The sequence below is a fragment of the Gracilinanus agilis genome, chromosome X (assembly GCF_016433145.1).
Source record: "Gracilinanus agilis isolate LMUSP501 chromosome X, AgileGrace, whole genome shotgun sequence".
NCBI lineage: Eukaryota > Metazoa > Chordata > Mammalia > Didelphimorphia > Didelphidae > Gracilinanus > Gracilinanus agilis.
In genome coordinates, this window is record NC_058136.1 from 63,527,900 (window position 1) to 63,546,628 (window position 18,729).

Sequence of the window (18,729 nt, forward strand, 5' to 3'; positions counted from 1 at the left end):
CAGGAAAACTTAAGTTCCAATCTTGCTTAAGACACTGTGTGGGGGCAGCTAGGTGGCTCAGTAGATAGCCAGGCCTGGAGACAGGAGGTCCTGGGTTCAGTAACAGTCATGGTGTGGCTAAAAATTGCAAGGAAGAGAGAGAAATAGCCAATAAATTGTGATTAGATAAGGGAATCTGAGAATTCACGAATGTGAGATGGAATACTTATGGGTGATGGCAAGGTCACAGGTATGACCATCTGTGTTACTAAGGTGGGGTAGAAGAGTCAATCACGAGACATGAGTAAGTTGAGGAACTGGGAGATTAAGGTGTTTGAGGAAATATCAATGTGTATATTAAAGTCCCCTAATATAAGGACAAGAGTTGGGGAGGAGAGAGAGACTAAGCCAGACACCAAACTCATTGAGGAAGGAAAGGGAGTGTCCAACAAGAGCTACTATTTTGATTGAGTAGGTGATATGGATTGAGTGAACCTCAAAGAATGAGTAGTTCCTTAGTGATAGAAGCAGAGGGTGAGTTTGGAAGTGGCAATGAAGATTACAGAGTGTTCCAACTCCTCCACCTTGACCAGTGAGTAGGGAGAATGAGTAGAAATTCTAGAAAGGGAGACCAGGGAAGCTGTGTCATCAGGAGGTAGTCAGGTCCCTGTGAAAGCCAAAAGATGGAAGGAGCAGGGAAGGAAAAGATTTCAAATGATAGCAAGGGGGTGGCTAGGTAGCTCAGTGGATTGAGAGTCAAACTCAGAGATGGGAGGTCCTGAGTTCAAAGCTAACCTCAGCCACTTCCTAGCTGAGTGACCCATGGGCAAGTCACTTGACCCCCATTGTCCAGCCCTTACTGCTCTTCTGCCTTGGAACCAATACACAGTATTGATTCTAAGATGGAAGGTGAGGGTTTTAAGATAGAGATATAGAGATAGATAGATAGATAGATAGATAGATAGATAGATAGATAGATAGATAGATAGATAGATAGATAGATAGATGGATGGATGGATGGATGGATGGATGGATGGATGGATGGATGGATGGATGGATGGATGGATGGATGGATGGATGGATGGATGGATGGTTGGATGGATGGATGGATGGATGGAGGGATGGAGGGATGGATGGATGGATGGATAAAATGATAGCAAGTTGGTCACCTATGGAGCAAGCTTTTCAGAGAGCACAGTGGAAGGGGTAGGTAGCCTTAGAGTGGAACACTGAGGGGTTGGGCTGAGGAGGAATAAGGAGTGGGACAGAAAGTTTGAGTGATGACAGCTGGGGGTTCGGAATCACTTGAATGGGGAGGGTATGACCAGAGAGACATTTCTTAATCAATGAGGAATAAATTTAGATAGGTTTCCCATGTCCATAGGGTTTTGGCCTCAGGGTGAAGTTCTGGGGAAGGGGGACCTTAGGCAGATCAAGTGAATCTGCAAGTGCTGAGAGCAGAAGGAATGGTGTTACTCCTCTTGCCCCCAAGGCAGGAGCCCAGATGTGATGAGCTTTCTGGGTCATAAAAAAATGATGAAATGGATCGTTTCAGAAGAAACCTGGAAGACACCTCTAAACTGTGGGAGAATAAAGTGAGCAGAACTAGGAAAACGATTTTTAATCTCCAATTTTTTAATTTATTACATTCATTTATTGCATTTTTTTAGTTCCAAATTCTCTCCCTTCTTTGAGAAGGTAAGCAATATGACATCTGGTATACGTGTGAAGTCATGCAAAACATTTCTATAGTAACCATATTGCCAAAAAATTGGGAAGAAAAATCAAGAAAAAAAAACAATATGGCTCAGTCTGCACTTAGAACTCATCAGTTCTTTCTCTGGAAGTGGAGAGCATTTTTCATCCCGAGGAGTCCTTCAGAATTGGCATGGATCATTGTATTGCTCATTTCCAGTTGATCATCACTATAATATTGCTGTTACTACATTCAGTGTTCTTCTGGTTCCATTCGCTTCCCTTTGTTCACATATGTCTTCCCACATTTTTCTGAAACCATTTTCTTCATCATTTCTTACGACACAGAAGTATTCCATATTGATCATATACCACATCTCTTGCAGCCATTCCCCAGCTGATGGCCACCCCCTCAATTTCTAATTCTTTGCCACCGCATAAAAGAGCTGCTCTAAATATTTTCGTACATATAGGTCCTTTTCCTTTTCCTTTGATCTCTTTGGGATACCGACCTAGTAGTGGTAGGAGAATAATTTATGAGACAATAATGACATTATAGAGGAAAACAACCTGAAAAACTTTAGAACTCTGATCATTACGATGAAAAGCCATGAGTGCAAGAGGACAAAGGTGAAACATACCACCTGCTTCTTGTCAAAGAGGTGACAAATTTAAAATGAAAAAGGAGACTTACATTTTCGGACACTGTTGAGGTGGGAATTTGTTTTTCCAGACTATGGTGCTGTGCAGTGAGGGATTTCTTTTATAGGTTTGCTTTTTTTCATTTGCTCAGTTGGGAGAGGGGAACAGTAGAAGGGGCAGATTTTTTAAATGCTTTTTTATTAAAAATATAAACAGATAATTTTATGTGAATATATGATATAAACTTTTCAAAAAGCTTTTTAGAAAACACCTTGGACAACAGCAAGATCTATCCCTATACGTGGCTGAGGTAGAGTGAAAATTGTTTTAAGGAGATTGAGGAACTGGGAGGTTAGGAAGTTTAGAGGAGCATCTATATCGACATTAAAGTTCCCTAGTATAAGGGCAGCACTTGGGAAGGAGAGGAAGGTTCCTTGAGAAAGGAAGGAGAATAAGGGAGGGGGTTGGTAGGTTAGGGCCACCATGATTCCAATTGGACGGAAAGTTTTCATTGAGTGGACTTCAAAGGAAGAAAAGTTACTGAGGGAAAGAGACAAAGGGAGAGTCTGAAAGTGGCGACAGGAACAAGGAGTATTCATTTGAGCTACCTCTCCAGACCCCGTGTTTATGGGGAGGGGCAGGGTATGAGAGTATGAGAAAAGGCACAATGATCAAGAGGATGGCCAAGGATACAGTGTTATCAGAGGGAAGTCACATCTTAGTGAGGACTAATAGGGCAGCTAGGTGGCACAGTGCATAGAACGCCGGACTTGAAATCAGAAAGATGGCCTCAGACCCATACTCTAAGCTGTGTGACCTTGGGCATGTCACAGAACCCAGTTTGCCTCAGTTTCCTCATATAAAATGTTTGCCTTCATCTGTAAAATGAGCCAGAGAAGGAAATGGCAAACTCTTTGGGTAGCCCTGGACAAGTCACTTCACCCTGTTGGTCTCAGTTTCCTCGTATATAAAACAAACTAAAGAAGGACATGGCAAATCACTCCAGTATCTTTGCCAAGAAAACCCCAAAGAGTCAAACACAACCTTACAACAAATGTGTAAAAAAAAGAGGGAAAAAAGAATTCCAGGATGATGGGAAGCCTTGTTCACTATGGAAGAAGAATTCTAGAGGGCATAGTGGAAAGTATGGGCAGGTTAGGACATGGGAATGAGAAAAGATAAGGAGAGCGTAAGGGACAGTTTTCTCCTAAATGGCAACAGATTATTATGGGCAGAGGGAGAGAAATAAGGGCCAAAAGGGTAATAGTGGGTGGTAGATGCAAAGAAAAGTCCACAGTCTCCAAGGGGTGTTGAAAAAAAGAGCTGGGCCATACCTGCGGTCTGTTCCTTTACTTGGGAGGCTGGCGGAGAAAGGCGAGGCTTTGGAGGGTTGAGGCAATACGTAGTAAAGCTTTGGGGGGGGTTATTGAGAAGTTGGTGGTCTTCCACTAAAGACTATACGATTGACAACTGGACCTGAAGAATTTAGGTGGCCCTGATCTTCTTCAGGGCGTCCGATAGGGGAAAAGGGAATGGCAAACCAACATATTAGGCATCTTTGGCAACCTGTACCTCATTCTGCAGCCATAACCTACTGGAAGGAGGAAAGTCTGTCTCATCCCCAACCCCAATCCTCTGGTCATTGCAGTGGCCAAAACACAATGCACGGTGCACACTTATAGCCAATTTACCATTATATATGCTAACTGGTGCCATGGAAACACCAACTAGACTTACATTTCTTCAAAGCATGCAGTAAAACTTTACCAACAGATATACATGCAAACAATATAAGCATCAGTCCCCTCTGAGAATAAGCCACCAACTTGAGTCTTAGAGGTCTAAAGAAGTATCTTTCATACTGATGCCCACAAGGTTCCCTCTCTACCTAGTTGAAGATTGAATGTCTTCCTCCATGGCAGGAGATTCTGCCCATCAGCATCACCCTCAAGGGAACAGGGACAGTTTGATTCTCAAGCACAAGATTCAGGAATCCGTCCTGGTCTTCACCCAGGCCATTTATTAAGCACTTGCCATGTACCAAGCACTGTGCTAGGAAATGTGGATACCAAAAGAGGCAAAAGACAGTCACTGTCCTCAAGAAGCTTGAGCTAATGGGGATGACAAGCCAACAAATATGTGCAAACAAGCTATATACAGGATAAAAAGGAAATCTTTTTTTAACCCTTACCTTCCATCTTAGAATTGATTCTAAGACAAAAGAGTGGGAAGGGCTAGGCAGTGGGAGTTAAGTGACTTGCTCAGGGTCACCCAGCTAGGAAGTATCTGAGTTCAGATTTGAACTTGGGACCTCCCACCTCCAGGCCTGGCTCTCTTCTGCTGAACCATCTAGCTGCCTCTGGAAGTCATTTAAAATGTGAAGCCACTAGGAATAAGACGGATTGGGAAAGGCTTCCTTTAGAAGAAGGGATTTGACTTGGAATGTAAAAGAATACAGGGGAGCCAATAGGCAGAGATGAAATGGGAGAGTATTGCAGGCATGGGAGTCAGCCAGAGAAAATGCCCAGAGATGAGAGATGGAGGACCTAGTTCACAGAATAGCCAGGAGGCCAGTGTCACTGGATTGAAGAATACATGGTGAGGAATAAGGAACAAGAAGAATGGAAAGGTAGAGGCAGTGAGATTGTGAAGGGCTTTGAATGTCAAGCAGATTTTTATTTGATCCTGGAGGCAGTAAGGAGCTATAAAGATTATCGATTGGGGGAGTGAGGGGGTGGTATGGATCTACACTTTAGAAAAATCACTTTAGTGGCTAATTGGAAGATGAATTGGGTTGGGGAGAGACTTGAGACAGGCAGACCTGCCAGCAAGCTATTGGTTATAAGACTTACTACACAAGAATTCTGATGTCTTTCAGTATCGTCTTCCTTTACGTTGAGGTCATTGTGTATATTGTTCTTTTGATTCAGTTGACACAAGTCTTCCTAAGTTTTTTTGTAGTCTTCATTGTTGCTTGCATTGTAATAATACTTTATTCCATTCACATAAGAGATAGCACAGCATCATGGATAGCAAGTTGGCCTTGGAGTTAGGAAGATCTGGTTTCAAATCCTCCCTCTGACACATGTTGACTGTGACCCTGTGTGAGTGTCATAACTTCTCAGTGTCCCAGGCAACTCTGCTAAAATTATGAGTGTCAGAGAAGGTGCAGACTTGCATTACCAGGAGTTTCCACATTTAGGAATTCCCTGTATCAATGAAATTATATGTGTGGTCCCAAAGTGACCCCCGTATCCACATACCACAAGTGGTTCAACCATTCCCCAAATGACTTTCTTTCCAGTTTTTTTGCTATCAGTGCTGTAATTATTTGTGTATATATGGGATCCTTTAATCTTTCAAGCAAGTTTGTCATAAACACTGCAGGTAAGACAAAAGGGTCAAAGAGCACAAGAAAATGAAATTGAAATGAAAATTAAGTCTCCAATTTGGGACACATTTTCCAGTGTTCCCCTTCAGTGACAGCAGCTGTCAGGATAGTCTCCAAATGAAAGCAGTTTTTCTGTGTTTGGGTGGGGTTTCCCACACAGTTGAAATAACTTATAAAGATACTCTTAACTTTTCCTCTAGCCAAATCATCTCAGCCTGTACCTGTCCTTTCTGGAGATTGAAGGGTGAACACCTTAAAGAAGCCTTACCCCTCTATAGTTATCTAGGGCCCAGAACATCACACATTCTTCCTCTGGCCATCAGACAAAACCAGAAATTCTCCATCTGCTCTCCTACTTCCCCTAAGCCCTCCACACCCAACCACCAGTCTAGGAGGACAAATCTTTCCTGAGACCACTTCCACTCCCCTCCATAATGCCCCCCCATAAACACACACTATCTACCCTGAGGAAGAAAATATATTCAACATAGGAATGAATCCAGGGAGTAGAGTTGACTTTGTTGAGGATTGGAGCGTGAATAATTCAAACATACCTCGCTCCTCTATAATCAGACAGGCATACCCCATCCCCTTCCATTTCTTGCTCACGGACTGATAAATAAGTCAACATCACTATGCCAAGGGTGAAGGGATGGGTGTGACAATATATTGTCCCCTGACTCCACTCAGAATGCAGTGTCTGAAGGCTTGCCATATGTAGCATGAGGGTGTCATTGTCTGTGCTTGAAAGGAGGTACAATAGACATCTAGTCTTTCTCCCCTGCCCTTCTCCAAGGGAGACCTAATTTCTTGACAGGAAGAGAAGCTGGAGCTTGAGGCCAGAGACTACCACTCTTTTCTCAGAGATCAGTAAGTAGTACTGGCTAGAATAATATCTATCTGTTTGCGCCCTTAAATATTATTAGTCTGGGGGTTATGATTTTCAAGTTCAATCTAATTCCTGATTGTTGTTTGTTATTGGGGGGAAGCAGGAACTCAAGCTTTATATCCAAGGCTTGACCCTTTTCCTATCAAATACCAGTTCCATAATGAACACACATAGCACCTAGCCATGAGAACCCATTTACCTAAATTGGTAGCAGAACAAGAACCAGAGAAAGTACACTAGAAGAATATATACCATATGATAAGGAGTGAAGGAGCTCGCCTATGGGGAGCAGCTCAACCAAGAAAGACAGTCTTGGTCCTCACCCAGTGGGAAACTCCCCAGTCTCTAGTGTAGCAAGCTAGGACTTGATTGCTAGCTCCTCCCATATCTTTCCAGAGTCTTTTCCTTCAACAGCCTGAAGGAAGGTGGACCTTGTCTACCTTCTTTCTTGAGACTGGAAGCCAGAAGCATCTGAAGTGACTGCAGAGCCCAAAGAGAACTGAAGACCTCTCCCAACTCACCCTATCCCTCAAGCCTGAGTCAGCCTTTACCAATGAGGAAAATGTCTCATACCAATGGGTTTGGGGACTGGGGCTATATTATAATTCTGTGGCATTGGTTGAACAGGCCAGCACTCCTTTTCCCAGACGCCACTCCTTGCCAAGTCAATTCCACTCCTCCTGTACCCCTCTCACACTTTATTTTGCCTTTCATTGAGCCTCCTGGAACTTACCAATTCTATTGTTAATAAACTGCTACTGATATTAAACTTGTGAATATTTTGTATTTAAATCTCCATTCCCTTATCCAATGTAAGCTCCTCTGAGGAGCTTATTTTTTTTTTTTTGCCTTTATAACCTCAGCATGTAGCATGAAGTAGGTGTTGAACAAATAATTATTGAATTAGGAAAATAACATTTTCCAGGCTAGATGGCACAGTGATTAAGGGCCGTTGGGCCTGAAATCAGGAAGACCTGTGTTCAAATCCAGCTCAGGCACTCACTAGCTATGTGACTGTGGACATTTCCTTTAACCGCTTTCTGTCTCAATTTTGTCATCTGTAAAATGGGGATAATAATAGTACCTCCCTCCCAGGGTTGTGAGAATGAGATGAAATAATATTTGTAAGGAGCTTTGCAAACTTCTAAGTATGATATAAATGTTAACTCTTTGGGGGGGATCAGAGGAGCTAGGATTCAAACTGAAGTCTTCTGACTATTAAATTAAGTCTCTTTTAACTGAGGTCAAGAATATTAAAGGTAACGAATCTTCGTAATTCATAGTATCAAATGTCACTGGGGGAAAATAGAAGTGGCAGCAACGTAGCATGGTGGATAGAGTGCCAGGCTTGGAATTGGGAGGTGTTGGGTTTAAATCTGACCTCAGATACTTCTTAGCTGTGTGACTATGGGCAAGTCACTTAATCCCCATTGTGTAGGCCCATGTTGGCAAACCAATGACATGTGTACCAGAGCATGCTGGAGGGGGTTGCTCCCTTCCCCCTCTCCAAACGTGCCTGAGGACATTTCTTTTTTTTTTTTTTAAACCCTTGTACTTCGGTATATTGTCTCATAGGTGGAAGATTGGTAAGGGTGGGCAATGGGGGTCAAGTGACTTGCCCAGGGTCACACAGCTGGGAAGTGGCTGAGGCCGGGTTTGAACCCAGGACCTCTAGTCTCTAGGCCTGGCTCTCCATCCACTGAGCTACCCAGCTGCCCCCCTGAGGACATTTCTTACATGTTCCACCCCTCTGCCCAGCAGCCCAATGGGAATGCTTCCTCCCTCCCCTGTCTGGGGTAAGATTGGGCGGGGGTGGGGGGGGGGAGACTCACATGTGGTGTGCGGGTTGCAGTTTGGGCACTCAGTCTCTAAAAGATTTGCTCTTGCTGGCCTAGGTCTTACTGCTCTCTTGCCTTGGAACCAATACCTACCACTGATTCTAAGACAAAAGAAAAGAAAGAGAGGAAGGAAGGAAGGAAAAAAGGAAGGAAGGGAGGGAGGGAAAGAAAAAGAAAAAAGAAAAAGGAAGGAAGAAGAAAGAAAGAAAAAGAAAGACTGGAAGGAAGGAAGAAGAATTGACGATATTATAAGACTGCCTAACCTTAAAAATGCCTTTTCAGATCTGCATACATCTGTGATATCTGAAAAAAAAAAAAAAACAACTGCTCAACCATCAGAGGCATGTAAAAGGTTTCAGAAAGGGGTAAATGCCATTAATATAAGTAAAACAAATCTGAACTAAACTAGAAACTTGATGTCTCTTAAGTTTGTTTTTCTTTTTTTATACTGTCATTGTTAAGGCAATTAATTGTATCTGACTCTTGGTGACCCTATAGAGGATTTTCTTGGCAAAGTTACTGGAGTGGTTTACCATTTCCTTTTCCAGTTCATTTTACAGAGGCAAATGGGGTTAAGAAACTTGCCCAGGATCACACAGCTACTAAATGTCTGAGGCCAGATTTGAACTCAGGAAGGTTAGTCTTTCTGACTCCAGGCAAAGGGAGAAATGTTAAATGAATAGGAATGGTTGTTCAGTCATTTTTCAGTTGTGTCCAACTCTTTGTAACCCCGTTTGGGTTTTTTCTTGGCAAAGACACTAGAGTGGTTGGCCATTTTCTTCTCTAGCTCATTTGACAGATGAAGAAACTGAGGCAAACAGGTGCTATTACTTGCCTAGGGCCACATAGCTAGTAAATATCTGAGCCTGGATTTGAACTCAGGTCCTCCTGGCTCCAGGTCCAGAGTTCTATCCACTGCAATGCCACCTAGCTGCCCATCTTTTTCAGATAAGCATACCTCTTAATGCCAAGGGCACTAGCCAAAAATGAAAAAGAAAACAGCAAAACTTCAGCATGGAGAAACAATTCCTGCCTCTAATCCTTATTCTTACTGTGACCTTAGGCAAATTATTTCACTTCCCTTCAGAGAAGACTTCTGAGGTCCCTTCCAGTTCTAGATCCAATCTTATGTTCCAGTGAGGGAGAGAGAGATTTGAAATAGTTGAGAGGCGGTTTAAATAATATAAAGGACTCTTAAGACCTGGATTCAAATTCTGGCTCTATTCCTTAATGACTCATGTGACTTTGGCCAAGTCACTTTTTCTGGGTCTTAGTTTCCTTGTCTGTCAAAGGTGAGTGTCAGACTACATGGTCTTGAAGGTCCCTCCTATGTGTACAGTCTTATGAGTAATACTGCCCTGAGAATCAAACATATTTAGATTAAAGGGCAGAATTATCTCCTATTTTTAATGGAAGCTATTGAAATTTAGCTTTCGTATTTAGTTACTTTCTAACAAAGGGAGATGCTTCTCAGCTGTCAAATGGCAGATTGAAATGGGAGGCAAGAAACCACTGTTCTGTTGCTCTGGTGGTTTCCTATAGAGACCCTGCTAGCCATGTCAGAGAACCTGAATTCAAATCCTCACTTTACTATCCACCATCTATGTGATTTTGGACATCCTTTCCCTCCCTGAGCCTCACTTTTCTCCTCTATAAAGTGAAAAGGTTGGACTTGATGGCTTCTTAGGGCCCTTCCAGCTCTAGATCTGGGATCCTAGGTGTGACCCAAGGCATGTCACTTCCCTTCTCTGGTCCTCATTTGTAAAATAAGGGATTACATTAAATAGTCTCTGAGGTTTCTTTGAATTCGAAATCTCTAGACTTTTTCTGTTTGGCAACCTTCCTGATGAGGACAAGGATCATCTTGGTTCCAGAGTACCTTTCTAGACTTCCTATATTTTAATCTTGTTCCCCCATGCCAAACTGGCCCTCCCATCAAAACACAGCATTCTCCATCTTCTTATTTTTTCACAGATTGTCTCCCTTTCCTGAAATGTACTTCTAATTCTGGAATCCCAAGGTTTCCCTTCCCCCCAATAAATTACCTTAATAATCCCCGAACTCAGAGTCACCGGTTGTGTTCTCAGAGATAAATGCTAGCTCAGGTTCTAAGGTTAACCCTGTGGAGTTACAACTCATAACCCTGTATATATAGTTAGGTGAGGCAACATCTCAGTGCACTTCCCCTGTGACCCAAGCCCCAAAGCCTATTGGTGTGGGACTCTCTTCTTTGGTGGCCATTGATTTATTCAATGCTCTGCACCTGTATGAAGGGCCAATTAGAGTTGGTGAGAGAGGGAGAGAAGGCAGATCTGTTCTTTTCAATTTTTCTTCCAGCTTTCAGAGAGAAGATGAGGCATTCCAACCTCTCTTCAAGACCACAAAGGAAGAAAGAGTGTGGGAAGAAGCTGACATGTAGAACTTTGATCACATCCTTATTCTCAGCTTGCTACATTAGCGATTTAGAGGAATTTTTCTCTTGGGTGATCTCTCTCTGTGTCTCTGTCTGTATGTCTGTCTCTGTCTATCTGTCTGTCTCTCTCTCTCTCTCTCTTCTGGACTGAGTTAGCTGACATCCAAAGGGAGAACTCATTCAGTGTATATTGTGTATGTGTGGTATATTTTCCCATACATAAACATTCTCTGATTCCTGTTTTGCCATTGACTTGGATAAATGGGTTTCTTTTCTCTATGTGTTCATTGTGGAACTGGTATTTACTGGGAAAGAAAGAAGTCAAGCCCTAGATATAAAGCTTGGGTCCCTGCCCTTTCTCCCCTAATTAAAAAAAAGTTTTATCGATGTTTTAACATTACAGTTACAGATTACTTCTACTTCGTGAAAGGTCTCTTTTAACAGATTAAAACAATTAAATAAAACTAACAAAACAACAACCACATCTGAATCTGCATGGAACATTTCAAATTTATAACATCTCCCCCCTACCCCTAGGAAAAAAAACAAATCTATTTTCTCTTTCCCCTACTCCCCACTGGGGGAAAAAAAGAAAAGAAAAAACAAATTTCTTGTAGCAAATATGCATTATTATGCAAAACAAATTCCCTTGATGGCTGCCTACAAAATTGTGTATCTCATTCTGTAATTAAAGTCATTACCTCTTTGTAATGGATGGTGTGTTTCTTCATTTGTCCTTTAGAATTATGGATGCTCATTGTATTGACTATATTTCTTATAGCTTTCAAAATTGTTTGTTCTAACTGCTGTTATTTTATAATTTCTCATCTTTTTCACAAGATAAGTTTTACTAATGCTTTTATTGTATCCATATCGCATTCATTTCTAGCTTTCCCTAGAATTGAACTTTCATTTTTTCAAAGGAAAAGTTTGGCAAAAAACAACCTATACAGTGCATCTGACCCCCCCCACACACACACACACATACACATACGGCTCCACATGCATAAATATCTATGCTATGCATCTATGCTTTTTTGTTTTTTTAATTTTAAAAATATTATTTTTAAAAATTTTGTTTTCCAAATTCTCTCCCTCCCTTTAGTCCCTCCCCTACCACTGATAAAGCAAGCAATATATCAATTCTCCACATGAAATCATGCCAAACATATTTCTGTCTTAGCCATGTTGCAAAAAAATTAAAAATGCAAGAAAAAAATAAAGTGACTTTTTTCCATTAATAAATAATGATCAGGAGTTTAGCTTGAATCTGAAAGCTATTACTTCCTCTAGACCTGTGATGGCAAACCTATGGCACACATGCCACAGACAGCACTCAGAGAGCTCTCTGTGGGCATTCCTACCGTCCCCCACAAGAGTTGGTTACTAGAAAGGCAGAAGGACTCAGGTGGAGCTGCTCCCTCCCCCCTCTCCACCACACCTGAGGACATTTTTTCACTTCACCTGCCCCTCTGCCTAGCAACCCAATGGGAGAACTTCCTCCCCTGCCTGGGTAAGACAGTGGGGGAGGGGTAGTGGTGCATATCACATGGTCTCTAAAAGTTTTACCATCACTGCTCTACACTAATAATATTTAAGGGAACAGATAGATATAATTCCAACTTAGTTCCCCTTCTCTCCAAGAAAAGCAGAATGACCAAGCCTCTGGCCTCAACCTCCTACTTCCTCACCTGACAGGAATTAAAGGTTCCCTTGGAGAAGGGCAAGAGGAAGCCATTTCCATTCTTACCTTCTCACAAGCTTCACACAACACCCCTTGTTTCACTTGTTAATGATCAGCTACAGAATTTTGGCTCTGATGGCTGACTGAACAGATTCGGGTTGCCCAATTCCTCCACCTCCATTCCAGCAAACACCTAAAATTTTCACTGGATTGAAAAATGATCAAGAAACCCAGTGAGAAACTCTAGTGACTTCTTTCACTCCCTAATTGCACAAAAAGAGAACAGGAAGCCAAAGGGCAGCAAGAAAGGGGGCCACCAACAAAAGGCAGGCAAATAAGCCAGCAGGAGCATAGAAGGATCAGATGAGTTTGAGACTGTGTAGCCTGAGGGGCTCTGTGTCCAAAGGCAGGAAAGTGGAGGGCTCCCACCAAAAAAAGCCCATGGGAGGTTGGAAACTGGATATGGAAGCCCTAAGAAGCGACAGTGACCAGTATGGGGCAACAGCACTTAAAGGCAGACAAGCCCAGGCTCTCTAAGGTCCCTAGGACCCTAAAGATAATGCTTTGAACCTCAAAGATCCAGAGAGAACTAACCTTGGGAGGTGAAGGTTGGTACAGGAACCCAGATGATTCAGAGTGAGACCAAGCAGGGCTGACCATAATGACCAAAATACAATCCTGGCAGAAAACCTCAATTACTAAAGCCTTGCAGAGGACACTGACCAGTATAAAAAATTAGTGTAGATCTAGAATAACAAAAAATCCAGTCTAACAGAAACCAGTAACGTTGTCACAACTGCAAGTAAAGATTTAAGGGAAAAAAGTGAATAGTTCATGAATCCAAGGATCCAACCAATCTGGAGGGCAATTTAGAATTATGGCCAAAGGGTTATAAAACAATGCATGCCCTTTGATCCAGCAATACCACTACTAGGTCTGTATCTGTTTAAAAAAATGGGAAAGGGCCTGTTTGTACAAAAATATTTACAGCTGTGCTTTTTGTGGAGGCAAAAATTAGAAACTAAAGGGATTTCTCTCATTTGGGGAATAGCTGAACAAATTGTGGTATATGATGCTGATGGAATGCTATTGTGCTATAAGGAATGATGAACAGAATGATTTCTTTAAGAACTGAAAAAACCTCCATGAACTGATGCAGAGTGAAATAAGCAGAACCAGGAAAATATTATACACAGTAACTGAAACATTGTGGGACAATCCAATGTGATAGACTTTGCTACTAATAGCATGCAATGACCCAGGACAATTCTGAGTACTTATGGAAAGAATGCTATCCACTTCCAGAGAAAAAATTGTTGGAGTAGGAATGCAGATGAAAACATATGATTTATCACTTGTTTATTTGGGTATATATTTGGGGGGTTGGTTTTATAACATTCACTTATAAAAATTAATAATATGGAAATATATTTTGCGTGATAATACATATATAACCCAGATTGAATTGCTCAATAGCTCTGGGAGGGGAGAGGGACATAATATGGATCATATAATTTCAGAAAACTTATTTGGAAATTTATTAAAATTTTCAAAATTTCAAATAAAAACCTAGAAGAGATGAAATGAGAGATAAAAATGTTTAATAAGATAGAGGATTCTGGGAGTAGATTGGTTCTGTTCTGAGAACTTGAAGAGCAGAAACAGAAGGGAAGGTAGAAGGAAGAAGACAATTGTAGAAAGGAGGAAGAAGGGAATAGAACTCACTATTGATCATAAGTGGGGTGAATGAGAAGAATATATAAACATAGGGAAAGGCGGGGTCAAAGTGAGCATCAGATGAACCACTATTATCCAACCCAAACAAAGGAAGATTAAATCCATGCTTGGAGTTTGATGTGAGAATATATCAAACTTTGGGGCAGCTAGGCGTCTAAGTGGATAGAGAGCCAGACTTAGAGAGGGGAGGTCCTGGGTTCAAATATAGCCTCAGATAGTTCCTAGCTGTGTGATCCCGGGTAAGTCACTTAACCTCCCTTGCCCAGCCCTTCTCACTCTTCTGCCTTGGAACCAATACACAGTATTGATTCTAAGACAGAAGGTAAGGGTTTAAAAAAAGAAAATATATCAAACTCCACTGGGAAACAAACTAGAGGATAAAGAAGAAAGTCAGTAGAGAAGATATTACCAGGAAAGGAATAGACCCAAACAAAACAAACTTCCGAATCTTGAAGGATCAGATGAAAAAGAGAAGGATCAAAGAAAAGAACTAGGATTCAAAGGGATGCTTTGGATTGCCTCTTGGACACACAAAGAATGGCTGAGCAATTGTGATACATGAATGTCATTGAATTTTACTGTATTATAAGAAATGACAAAAGAGATGATTGCAGAAAATCCTGAGTAGTAGGAACTGACACAGAGTGAAGTGAACAGCCTTGGGAGGACATCTGGAGAGAAGTTTCCAAAAGGCAGACTGGTGGCCCCAAAGGTGGTTGTTATCCAGTCTGATGAAAGAGTAAGAGAATCACCAGGACTTTACCCCTTAACTGACTAAACCACCAAACCCGAAAATGGGATGAAGGTCTACATCGTGCACTAAGAGAAAAATTAGTTCATGAACCCCACCCACCCAACAGACTTGGAAAGAAGTCCAGAAGTGGGAATTTTAAAAGAATAAAACAAAAGGAATGATGGTAGAAGCTACAGTACTAAAGATGAAGGATTGTGCAAGACATGGAGAAATTGAATAAGATGTGCACCCATTCTAGTAGAGTGGTCACCGCTAAATGAAAAGGTGCTAAAAGACAAGTGAAAAAAACTTTGTGAAACTGTTGAGCATATCCTCCGGTGCTCTGAAAAGGAAAATCCAGTATCTATAAAAAAAAAAAAACACAAACTTCCAAAGTTAGAGGTAGAATAAGAGCAGAAGAAGGCCCAGCTCAGCTAATACATTTTTTTAAACTTTTACCTTCTGACTAAGTATTAGTTCCAATGCAGAAAAGCAGTAAGGTCTAGGCAGTGGGGTTAAGTGACTTGCCCAAGATCACACAGTTAGGAAGTATTCAAATTTGATCCCAGGACATCCTGTCTCCAGGTCTGGCTTTCTACCCACTGAGCTGCCTAGCTGTCCCTCAGGTAATCCATGTTGAAGGAGAAAGCTTTTTCCCATTGCCAGATATACAAGACATTCTATTTCCTGGTGCACCTACCACCCTCTATTCTTAAAAAACCCTCTGCCTCTGGACCTTCCACCAGGGTGATTTCTGTCAGTCCCACTAATGGGGGTTCTACCAAGAGGCAAATGAGGAGAGAGCAAGAGCGAGAGCCAGAGAGCGAGAGAGAGCAAGAGAGAGCGAGAGAGAGCGAGAGAGAGCGAGAGAGAGAGCGAGAACGAGAGAGCGAGAGAGCGAGAGATGGGGGGCGGGGGGAAGAGGAAGGGAGAACAAGGAAGGAGCCCCAAACCAGTAGATGGCCAGGGGTCTCCACCTGGGTGGAGAAGGGGGCAATCCTTTATGGGTGGTGGTCTGGAATGAGGTAACCTGGATTGACCCTATTGGTCAAAGTGTGGCCAGATGATTGGATAGCCCTAATGAGGTTGGGAATCTCGGTCTCTAGGGGTGGGAACTTCTCAGGCTTGATGGTCAGGGATGTGGGAGGTCATTTGTCTAGGCCTGACAGGGAACTCCTGATGTTCTGCCAGGTTTTACTATTGTGGCAGTTTCTGTCCCAGCTCAGGCAGGTGCTGGGGGAAGCGGGGCTATTGGCCTCAGCAGGGAAGGGGAAAGGGGAAAAGGGGTTTTGGTCCAGAATCTATCCATTTCCATACTTCCTCTTCTTGGATATGGCGGTTCTTGTTTGCCTCTTGGCAGAAAGCCTCCTGACCCAGCCTTGGGGCCACCTCCTCCCCAATTTCTGAAGATAGGTAGTGACTGTGAAGTGGGCTTTGCCCTAGGACTCACCTTCATCTTCCTCGAGAGGGGTCTTCAAGTCAAGGACGATGATGTTTCCAGCACCAGTGAAGATGAAGCAGGGATGACAGCGGCAATGACAAGTCAAATGAGGATAGTGAAGGAGAAGAGTTCATGCATCGCCACGGTGAAGAGAGTAGTGAGGACAAACCGTCAGGTCTCCGTGTGTGATTTGCTGATGTTCCTGGAAAATCATGAAAGAAAAACATGGAGAAATGAATGCCTCTTGGAGTGACGATGCTTAGAATGGCAGGTCAGGGGTTCCTGAAAGGGGCAAGACATGGAGGCATTTTCAGATGAGGAGGATTCTGATACTGTGGGTCAAAGGATACAACCCAGCAGCAACACAAAAGAAGGCTCTCTTTCTCCTGAGGCATCATCAAACTCCATGATCTGTTCTTCCTGCTCAAGTACAGGCACCTCCCATGCCAGACCACTCCCTCTTAGACTACCACCAACTCTACCATTACTACTACCTGGACAGCCCACTAGCCTTCCTCCAGGTCCATCTCTAGGATCTCCCCCATATTTTTAAACCCATACCTTCTGTCTTAGGGATCAATATTGTGTGTTGGTTCTGAGGCAGAAGAGAGGTAAGGGCTAGTGGTAAGTGATTTACTCAGGGTCACAGAGCTAGGAGTTATCTGAGGCCAAATTTGAACTCGGGACCTTCCATCTCTAGGTCTGGCCCTCAACCTATCGAGCCACCTAGCTGCCCCCAGGAGCTCCTCCATTCTTTAGACCACTTGGAATGCCAGGACCTTTGCTCTGATTTTTACCTCCTGGTCTTCCTGCACAAAGAGCACCACTGAGGCTACTGCCCCCAGCATCTCTAGGCATCCCTTCATCTCACCTGGTATGACATGCCCCTCTTTGGTGCTTCCACTTGGACCTGCTCCATCTGGGCTTTTCCCACCAGCTCTCTTGTCAAATCCAGGGGGTTAAAGTGCCCCACCCAATTTGATCCAGAGACCCAAAGTAGATGATAATAGTGCAGCCATGATTGAGAAGAAAACCATCAGTTTTGTTGTTGTTCTTAACTCTTCATGACCCCAAGAGAGTTTTCTTGGCACAAATACTGGAGTGGTTTGTCATTTCCTTTTCCAGCTCATTTTGCAGACGAGGAAACTGAGGCAAATAGAGTGAAGTGACTTGACCAGCATCATATAGTTTAGTCAGTGCCTAAGGCTAGATTTAAACTCAAGAAGATGATTCTTCCTGACTTAAGACCCAGCATCCAAAGATGCAAAGCAGGTGATACCAGTGTAGCCATTACTGAAAAGAAAACCACAGCAACTATTAATGCCAAGCCACAGATCATCGATCCCAAGGCGGAAGTGACCATATTTGTGTCCACTACACCGAGAGTTCAATGGGAAAACAGAGGAATGACTGCTGCTCCCCCAAAAAGTCAGAAGATTCTCCTATACTCAACAAAGCAGTCCCTAAATCTGGCCATCTGTTCCCATTTCAGTGCAAACCATGAAAGAGATAGGAAAGCCTATGATGCTGAGGCAGGTTTTAATACCACAGATTCATATGAAAAAACGAGGAGGAGGTTCTTATATGCTGGATCTGAGTGTAAAGGAGTTAACTTTTACTGTCATAGCAGTTCCTAACTTGGGTGCAAAAGATTGTCTTTTTTTTTTAAGGGAAATGTGATTGAGAAATCTTTTTTTTGGTAATATTTTATTTTTCTCAATTACATACAAAAACAATTTTTGATGTTTATTTTCTAAAATTGTGAGCCCCAAATTCTCTCTCATCTTTCCTCCTTCCCTCTCCCTGAGATGGTAAGCAATTTGATCTCAGTTATACGTGTGACATCGATCCAACCATATTTCCATGTTAGTCATGTTGTGGGAAAAGACATAAAAAAAAAACCCACGATGAAAATAAGATGAAAAATAGTATGTTTTGATCTGCATTTAGACTCTATTAGTTCCTTCTTTCTCTGGTGGCAGAGATAGCATTTTTCTTCATGAATCCTTTGGAACTGCCTTAGATCATTGTATTGCTGAGAATAGGCGAGTCACTTCCAGTTGATCATGGTACAATAGTGCCATTACTATATACAGCGCTCTCTTGGTTTTGCTCATTTCACTTTGCATCAGTTCATGTAAGTGCAAGAATTGATTGAATGTGGTTTAGCTTTGGTCAGAATTCACTGCACAGAAGAAAAAGATGTTTTATTTGTAGTGGACTGATAAGTTCCTATAGCAATGCCCCTTCTCATCTCTATTATACTCACGACTACTACCATTTCCTT

At 42.4% G+C, this 18,729-nt stretch overlaps 1 pseudogene; it reads left to right on the forward strand.

The window, feature by feature from the left end:
• The first annotated feature begins 279 nt into the window (after positions 1–279).
• Positions 280–16,995, forward strand: LOC123253729 (annotated as a pseudogene).
• The last annotated feature ends 1,734 nt before the right edge of the window (positions 16,996–18,729 follow it).